The sequence below is a fragment of the Vanessa cardui genome, chromosome 3, assembly GCF_905220365.1.
Source record: "Vanessa cardui chromosome 3, ilVanCard2.1, whole genome shotgun sequence".
Classification (NCBI taxonomy): Eukaryota; Metazoa; Arthropoda; class Insecta; order Lepidoptera; family Nymphalidae; genus Vanessa; species Vanessa cardui.
This window is the reverse complement of record NC_061125.1, coordinates 15,996,612-16,007,123: the sequence shown is the minus strand read 5'-3', so window position 1 is coordinate 16,007,123 and position 10,512 is coordinate 15,996,612.

Genomic DNA, 10,512 nt, shown 5'->3' with positions numbered 1-10,512 from the left:
AAATTAATACAAAACTATCATTTTATAGTGTTCTCAATGACAAATATTTTGGACATATATTATGAAAGTAGACTTTTTTACTACATGAGATTGAGTATGTAGAAAATTCTTGATTATAATGTATTTTTCATAGATTCATTACAACAAACAGGTGAATAAGAGTTCGATTTAAAAATTAATTTATATGTTACAAACAACAGTCAAATTCTGATAGGCACAGTCGTAAATTAACAATAAATAAAATTTTAACAAAAAGAAAAACCGACTTCAAACAAAACACTATTTTAAAACAAATAAAAATGTACTAAAAAGTAATAAAAATAATTGCATATATAACATATTTTTGAGAGTCCTCCTAGTTAAAATGAAATGAAAAATATTAGACTACTTAAAAGTCGATTTACGATTATATAATGTAGTTATAACTATATATATTTCAAAAGAAACTTTCGAATAAAGCAAAAATAGATTTTCGAAAATGCGGCTTTAATACGTCATGCGGCATAAACTACAAGGTACCACCCTCGAATGAGCTGTAATCGACCTCAGTAAAAAAACTTTGCAAAAGAGCTATTCGTATGCTAAGTCGTACATCATATGACATCACATCATATACACAAAATTTGATTAAAGACAGAAAGAAATTCTGCCCCAAATCGCACCCTTACTGTAAGCCGTTTAGGAGTTCCGTCAATACATAGTATACAAAGTCGCTTTCTCTGTCCCTATATCTTTAAAACTACGCAACGGATTTTGATGCGGTTTTTTTTTAATAGATAGTGTGATTCAAGGGGAACGTTTGTGTATATAATAAATGAACAATATAGTAAAGAAACACTGACAATTTTAGAAGTTTGCAGTGTGATGTCATAAATAAACAAATTCTTTAGTATATTTAGTATCAGTTTTGCACCCGTGAGAAGTCGGGGCGGGTCGTTAGTTAATTATAATATTCGATTATGACAATTACATGAACATAACCACGTTCCGGAAGATGATTTAAATATCCAAGTAACCCATAAATAAAAGATTCGACCGAGTATTGCTAACGTGCTCCTCAGAATTGTTCCGTTCCCTCCCGTTCCCTTAATTTGTCATGGATCCTATACTCAGAACCTTACCAAACTTTCACCAAACTACCCTTAAAGTATGTCCTTTATAATTTTAAAAGAATTATCAAAATTGTGCCAACCAATTTTGAGTTATTCACCTATTTATCGCGCACATACATAATGCAAATTTAAGACTTATGTCGTTTTCATACGGATACCATCATCGGAAAAAAATAAAAAAAAAATGGGACCCCATGGGAAGCACTACCTTTCAAACAAAAAAAAAATTATCAAAATCGGTCCACCCAGTAAAAAGTTATGAGGTAACAAACATAAAAAAAAAAAAAAAAAAAAAAAAATACAGACGAATTGATAACCTTTTTGAAGTCGGTTGAAAACCCCGTGTTTTTTTGGCTAGCCATCAAAATTTTGACATTGATCTTAGTTTTTTGAGAATTTACATACACACTGTATATTTCCTTCCGTCTTCGATTCTCATATTATACAATTTCATATAAATATACACATACACATGCGATACGAAAAAATACACCACAGTGCGCTTTTGCTATTAAGATTTAACTAGTAAGTTGCGAAGCACTTTTTACATTTGTATTACCCAGACGTAACTTCTTTTCGCTTTCTAAAATTAATGATTTGTAAATTGTAACAATTTAGTAAATTAAAATCAAGAATTATCTTTAATTTTCTGCACACCTACGACTGGAGCTCTTCAAAATAAGACCAAAACCAATCCTCTATGTGCAGCTGTCGGCCCGTAATCACAGACAAAACTCGGAGTATGCAAGGCTAGGTAGTCTGTGTGACGTTAATTTCGAAAAAAGAATGATATCCATAAAAAATATTAAATAAGACTTGTAAACTCTTAAACGAGCGCCGCACCGTCGAGTTTTTCAAACATACTTTCAATAGTTCAATTAGCTTATTTATTACTATTTATCAAAATGATTTGTTCCCGTGAACGAAGCCAGGAGCACGTTTAATCCTTTAACTAATAACTGGCCTGGAGGAGCCTAGATGCGGTTCGAGCAGTGACGATCGAACTTGAGCCGGTTAAAGTAAGAAAAGCGAATGATGTGATGATTAACTAATTGAACAGGGCACGAACAGAGTTTACAGAAGACATTCACTGTGAAGCGAAATATTCTATTTATTTTTTTGAGTATTATTTAAAAAAAGACACAAATGATTTTCTATGTTGTTGTATTTCAGAATTAAAAAGTATCTACGTAAAGTTTACCTGTAAAATATGAAGTGTTCCAAAACTTTATAGCAATTAAAATGATTTTGCCAGAAAATACGTTGCTATAGAATTTTTATAAGTCGCACAAATGATGATTGGATTGTGCGTGTCGCATCAGAACCTCGGTTTTAATAACGCTTTTAACGTTTTTCTTCGACGAATTTCAGTACCAATTTCTATTAATATTTTGTAATTAATTGTTTATAAAATGAAATATTACATGTACTTATAGATTTAAGCGAATCAATTTAATTCCGATTATTATAATTATATCTCTAGAATGTGAAAAGTTCGAGTGTTGTTATTATTAAATTTAAATCGGATTATTATATTAGGTACAAAATAATGCAGATACTTGCTCGTATAAGAAGAATTTTAAAATTGTGTTCAACGTTTATTTTTGTATCAGTCCGAGTAATTTAATATTTACTGAAATTTGTAATTGTTAAAATATTTTTTTAAATGTAAAATATTTTCGATTTTTCTTTAAGTACTGTTTATTTTAATTTCGTCATAAGTTTTGTTGTGTTGGCACAAATAAGTCATGGACTATTTTTAATAAAGTTTTATTTTTTAGTTTTAAACTACCTTAATAAACTTAAATTGCAGGAAAATGTTGTCCCCGGAATTACTTACTTCCGCTTAGTAAATTTCGGTTTTATCATAACATCGATTTTTTTTTAATTTAAATTATGGTAACACTGGCGCTCATTACGCGCGGCCATTTTGTCACAATCTATTTTTCTAATTTAAAAGCGTTTAAGGCACGTCCATTTACTCTAACAATAATCTTTATGTCGATATACTAAGCAGGTTGATTTTATTGTGTGCGATTAGCCACGATTTGTTTTGTATATTGTTTTTATCCATAAAGCCGCGGATCGTCAAACTAGCTATTAACTATGAATTCATTTACTAAATAATTGATATAATTAATGAGATTAAAAAACATAACACCAGTGTTTGTACGTGTTTTCTTTTAACCTCTCTAATAATCCGAATTTGTTCATGTCCTCTAGTACAAATTGTCAATCAAAATGTAAAGATTGTTCTAAATTTTTTTCGCCTCATAATAATCGAGCTCGTGCAGTATCTTATGTATGAAAAGTAAGCCGTCGAATGGTCTGTCCTGTGGTATCGTCGAATATAAGGTCTGAAACTGTCTCAATCATAAGGTTCGTTAATAGACGTCGTTGAGTTTCTTTAAAAATTGCAATTTTTCTATTCACAAAACTTAAGACATAACTAAAATATTTAAATGAGCAAACTTACGGTCGGCACTGAAATCTGCGTGCGGGTATTGTGTTCGTACGCAATTGTCTCGTTAATTTCAAAGAGCAATATCAAACAATTAAATAATAACTATCAGTGTTAGAGATTGTTCAGCCTTGCGTCGGTCCTTAAATTGATATAAACTTTTGATAGCGCGGCCGCAGCGGCACTATTAAAAGTCAATAACGGTTTTGCAAGTGCCGAATCACTATTACTCAAAGTCAAATTTGAATGTTTCCAACGGAACGCGTTGCATATAATTACAATGCACGCGGCCAATCAAATGTAGCAACGAGCACAGATGACTGACAATCGAGAGGCGGCCGTGACCCAGCGCGGCTTTCTACCCACAAATCGGTATTGTTTGCTGTCCTCAGGGCACTCCTCTACTGCTCCGATTGTTCAGTCCTCTGTGCGCTGTCGATGTGGAGCTGCCTCCGCCGGTGTCCGCGCGCCGCGTCTCAAGTGTTCGCATGCGCTTGCATTCGATTGTTATTAAATATCAATCACATATACTTTCTTTGTAAACGTATTCTCCCACCACGAATAAAAACATAAGCATTAACACTTGGCATTCGGCTTCGGTTGCTGATTGAAGTCAGGGAAATAAGCATGAGCGATTCGAAAGACAAGCCGTCCGAGAGCGACGGTCAGGGCTCTAAGTGCGGAGTGTTCGACGCCGACCGGGTGATGCGGGAGCTGGGCCAGGCGGGGCGGTTCCACCTGCGGGTGTACGTGCTGGTGGCCCTGGCGGCCGTGCAGGTCGGGCTGCTGCACACCACCTACATCTTCCTGGCGGCTGATGTCCCGTACAGGTATGTGGTTGTAACCGATGGTTGTGGTGGATAAAATTATTGTCACGTCTTAAATAGCATTGGATCCACTCACCGATACATTGCTATACCAGCACAAACAGGCGAAAAGTTCAATTAACGTCCTCGCCTTCCTTTTAGCGTAATCAATGTTTAATTCTTAAGGCTTATAAAACTATAATTAAATATATTTTGCATATATTGTGAGATAATATAGAAAAATCGATAGGACCGATAGAAAAACCCAATTACTTTATTATCCGTCCGACTTGAATATTGCACCCAGGACCTCGGGATCAAGATCTTACAACTAGCTACTAGACCAAGGAGGCAGTATAAGTCACAAGCCTAATAAAGCATAAATTACAATACATTTTCTGTCTAATTTTAAGGGATCAATTATGATTCAGTTTCAGTTTCAACTACCATATTGGAGCTATACCTACTGATCCCAGCACAAAATAAATAATTGCAAGTAATCCGTGAACACACAAACTATTACAACAAATTGATACCCTCCTACTTCTTTCAAAGTCGGCTAAAATAGAATCGCTGTTACAGCACGTAACGCAAGAGTCTCCTTTATATATCTTGGATCGAAATGAGTAGTAGTAGATATTCCAAATAATTATAAGTGAGATGGCATTCATTATATGTAGCACTACCGACACTTGTTTAGATCAAACATGCCCTTTTCTCTACTTTGAATACTTTACCATATTTAAACATGTTCACGGATTTTACTATGACGGCGTTACAACGCTGAAACTTGATTTTGCCTCAATAAGCGGACTGTCATACGCAAGTGAATTATTTGTTTACATTACTTATACAATTATATATATAAAATATATAAATAATTTTATAATAAATAGATAAAATGTGCGCGAACAACCACGCAAATTAACGAGCTCTTATAATTTGACGTGAGTTTTGAATAAACTGGTAGCCTATGTAGAGTATGGACCAGCTACTCGTTACATAGTTCGCAGGAGCATTTAAACCAACAACAGCAAAATTAGTGGTTCCGTGACAAATAAAAACTGTTATTGTATGTATTTATATATAAAATCTGTAGTGTATATATGTATAATTATAAATAGCGTTACATGAGTAGGTGTATAAATATTTTATAAACATTATAATATAAATATATGTATATATGACAGTATGATATCTTATATAATATAAATACCAAATAAAAATCATTTCGCTATTTATATCGTTTTATTTCTACTTTGTTAGGAATGTACTTGTCAATTCATTTCCGAATGAATACTAAAGCACAAAGGCCATTTAATTCAACATTTCAATTGTATACTTCTATGAATATATTCATAGAAGTATACACTTCAAACTGCAAACTATTCTACGAAGACACTCGCCCCTGCTAGTGCTGGAACAGAGATTGAACAAATGTGAGTCCCGATTTTAAAGGTGCGAATCCTGTAATTACTTAAGAGGCATGCAATTTTATAATTTGTTATAGTACCAATGGTTACTGGGTCTCCAATTGAAGCTGAATCCACTTTATACCTACATAAAAAATAACAATAACATATGAAATTACAGAAATAGCTAAAAAATACTAATCTAGCAGCACGGTAAATAAGAATTCCATTTAAGATTAACCTTATGTTTATTTAGGACGACCTAGAAACAATGAGAGAGACTTAGAAAAAAAGCAAAACTTAAAATTGATAAGACTGAAATAATATATATACATAAAACAGCTCTCCGTGACCCAATTATTATAACAAAGTAAAAGGAATTATGATATTTAATACGGAAATAATAAAAAGAAAATAAGATAACACACCGAGTAGTGTTAATGTGGAGGCTGCGACCGCCAGCCGGGATTAGCGACACGTGCCCCCGACGACCCAGCGTTAGTAGATCATTTGAAAAAGCATTAAATTCGCGTGTTCTGACTAAGCAAATATATTTTTATCTAGTTATATTTGTATCTTCTAAAAGGCGCGTCATTCTGTACACTGGATCCTATAAACACTGATTACCTACATGGTTTTCTATATTAAATGACAAATTTAAAATGAATATTGACAGTACTGTCTAACATTAATTTAAAATATCGTTAATTGACTAAGCAAAATAAACTAAATAACTGTATCAGAGACCCCTTTTGGCGACCCCCGTGGTCGAGTAGTGTGTACACCGATTTTCATACGTACGCCACTACGAGGCTTCGATTCCCGGCCGACTCTATGTAGAGAAAGGTCTTTAGTTTTCTATGTATTCTTTGGTCTGGGTATTTATGGTACCGTCGTTACTTCTGATTCCATAACACAAGTGCTTTAGCTATTTACATTGGGATAAAAAAAAATGCCGTCATAATTAACTTTTTTTTTGACAACTTCTAAAATAAATGATGTATCAGCAGACAATACAATGTCTCACGTATCGTTAACACGGAAAGGAAGATTTATATTAAGATAATAGTAGATAGTACACTCACTAAAAATAAGAAATATTTAAAAAACAGTACGTTGTCCGTCCTTTTTAGCGTAGAGCTATTAGTATGTTTAGTTTATTTCAATTCACCAATGGAAGCAAATCCAATTATGGAAACTTGTTGATTTCCTTAACACAAGTATGAAGCAATGTGCTCGAAAGCGTTCCCTTTAACGCCTTCAATATTTTACTTTTGTAGTTAAGAGTCTTCATGTTTCGTATGTCTTTTTAACTTTATATCTACTGTGGTTTTCATGGTTGTTGATATCTAGGGAAACATATGGTAATGCTCGTAAAGCAATACCATTCCTATTAAAATGAAAGAGAAATAGATATATATGTTTTCATAGTGCCTGACAATGCTACTCTCATTATAGTGGTAGGCATGTAATCAAAAGGTTTGTAGACTTTTGAAAAACTGAAGGACCATTCTATTAACGTGTAACAATTGCGATACATTCCCAGTTTTATTACGATCGACCTTCGAATATCCCAAAATGACACTTCAGCTTAATCGTAGCTGAGGACCGATGATACTTGAGTCGATTATGATACGATCCAGATTATATTCCGATATAACTTCGAACCGCTATTGCATTGTTGTGTTCTAACACGAATTTTTGGCATTTGCTGGACGGCAACGATAACGTTTCGCTCATCGGGAGCCCCGAGCTGGCCCAGTTGTTAGAACGCCTGCATCTTATCCGATGATTGCGAGTTCAAACCCAGGAAGGCACAACTGAATATTCATGTGCTTTATTTGTGTTTATAATTCATCTCGTCGGTGAAGCAAAACATCGTGAGGAAACCTGCATGTGACTAATTTCTAAGAAATTCTGCCACCTCTGTATTCCTCCAACCCGCATTGGAACAGAGTGGTCGAATATATTCCACCTTATATACCTTCTTTTCAAAGGGAGAGGTGGCCTTAACCCAGCTGTGGGAAATTTACAGGCTGTGGTTGTTGTTGTTGAGCCCCGAAAGCAGCGTGTCATGAGCTTCAGAACGGGCCATCTCAAATGCGTATACGACCGAGAATTCGTGTTCGATGAAATCGACTTTAACCGCATTATGTTGAAACCAAGAAAGAGATATCAGTAATATATTTATAGGTCTGACGACCGAATGGACCACCTGACGGTAAGTGGTGCATTTACTTAATGAATACACTGTTAAATTAAATTTGGATTTTGGATTTGCATTTAGCAAGAGTATTTAAATTCGAGACAATAATTTTCAAGATTTAAAATATTAAATTATAATTAGCCAGACGATGCGCGCTGTCGAAACATGTAGGGTACACTGAACTAAGTTTTGTTTTAAAAACACGTGCTTAAAAGAGGTTTCAAAGGCGTTGAACAGTCAACACACTTCAAACAATACAGGTGTGTTTTTAAGAAAATACACATTTCAAATAAATTAAATATGCACGAATCAATATCGTATTTTACACTCATTCGTTTCATTACATTACACTATATTATATAAATATTCAACCATATTAAAAGAATCGTTTATGTTTTTACGTTCACAGTGAGATTGACATGAACGAAAGCAATTAACATTATAATTACTTCAGTAAATTAATTTCCAATAAGTCAGTGGGCACCTCGCGGCTCCAATGCCGGGTCCTTGTTGGAACAACAATGCCACCGGAGGCATTGATGGCAATAATGAGGTTGCGACACATCGTAGCGAACGGACGGCGTGGTGTTGACGTAGTCGCGTTGACAATGGCTTGCACCATTGATCAATTGATTGCTAGCGGACATTCACACAAACATTACGAGTATAATGAATTTTATCAATCAGGGACAACGTTTCGTCTTATCATGACCGTTTTCTCGTACGCTCGTCCGTCAGATGAATTAAACTCAACGTCAAATTCATATAGCCTCAGTAGATCCGTTACCACTTTTGAATTCTACAAAATTAAATAAATATCTTGTTAACAGCACAAATGGTTTATAATATATGTTTAATTAGAAGCATCGTTAAGTAAACTTCCTTTTTTATACTAAGTAGTTATTATTGATGTCATAAAATTGGAATATTTAAATTATTACTCATTTATGTAAATAATTAGTATAACTGTAGTTATACTAAAAAGACAACGGATATTAACACTACGCATATGTAGTTATAGTACGACACAAAGTAGATGTAGCATCGGCAAAATTTGTAAAGCCGATCACAACCGACTTAAGTACGCTATCCCAAATTATCAATATTAATTTCTTATGTGAATATGATCTTTACACTAACGGAATAACGTGCAATATCATACGACCTAATATATTCGTCACGTCGATTTGTCGGGTTGAACTGACGCGAGAATCTATAGCTTCGAATAGTGTCGAATGGCGCGATAGGGAGCTATTTGTATTGGTTGTGTCTGTAATCGGTAGTAATCGATTTTACGTATTTTGCCGATGCTACATCTAAATACAGAATACAATCGGACGGACGAATGTATTACTTTTCTATATTATGGTATTACGAGACATCTATTCTTAAATATCTATTATTAAATACATATATATTTATTACTGAACATTTTCTAGTGTGTTATAAGTAATGATGCCCTCGAGGAAGTAAATATTTTTATTAATTAGTGAATTAACAAGAAAATACAATAAAAATTATTAGTGTTATTGTAATATAAAAATCATATAACGTAATCAATATTGAGACAAGTGGTCTATCTGAACAAGTCTGACCACATGTCATACACTCGAGATGTTGAGCGTACGTGAACATGCCGTACATAAATATACTTTCAACATACATATGTATGTATTGAGATGTTTTGATTTCAAATCGTATTCTTTGAGACCTTTAGCTTCCCGACAGATGTTACAACACGAATGCCTTGTATTCAAGGAATCCATCTTTACAATTTTATTTGCAATTCTCGTTGAATGGCAATCACACATAACTATGGTAATAAAAACGTTCGATCAATGTTTCGTTACAAAACATAAACTACTAATTAATTTAAGTCTTACTTAACAGTATACATTATTAGATTCCTTTGGGAGTATAGGAATAACTCTGACATACAGTCTGTCAAATTTTCATATTTGATGATGAAGTTATCTTGAATCGCAATGAAGGACATAGACTACTTCTTACACCTAACAACTGACGACCAGATCCCAGAATGCGAGCAAAATCACAGACGACAACTAATACTGTATTTTAAACGTTCACCGATTGGTTGATTGTCCTCACCTCGGTGAGACCCGTAAACAGTTAGCGGCGTAATACCGGCCGAGAGCCTCCAAGATGTACTTAGAGAGCGCACATGACATGGCGGTAGCTCGTTGACGTAACTTATAATAATTTCACGCCAATTGACTTTGAAATTACATGCAATATAAGTGTTCGCTGTTTTTATGGCAGATAGCAGATTGCGGGGTCGGTCCGGACTGGCACTTTGATTTGTTTTTATGTTATAATTCATCTCATGCTCGACCTTCTACCTCACGTGTCGAGTAACCCTCACTGGAGTGAGACATTCTATCAAGATTATTATTTTGTATAAATAATAATTAAATTTAAAGCTAGTACTAGTAGTTTGATCATTTAACATTGAAAACTATCCGGCAGAGTAAATTGCCTACTAACTGCACCATTA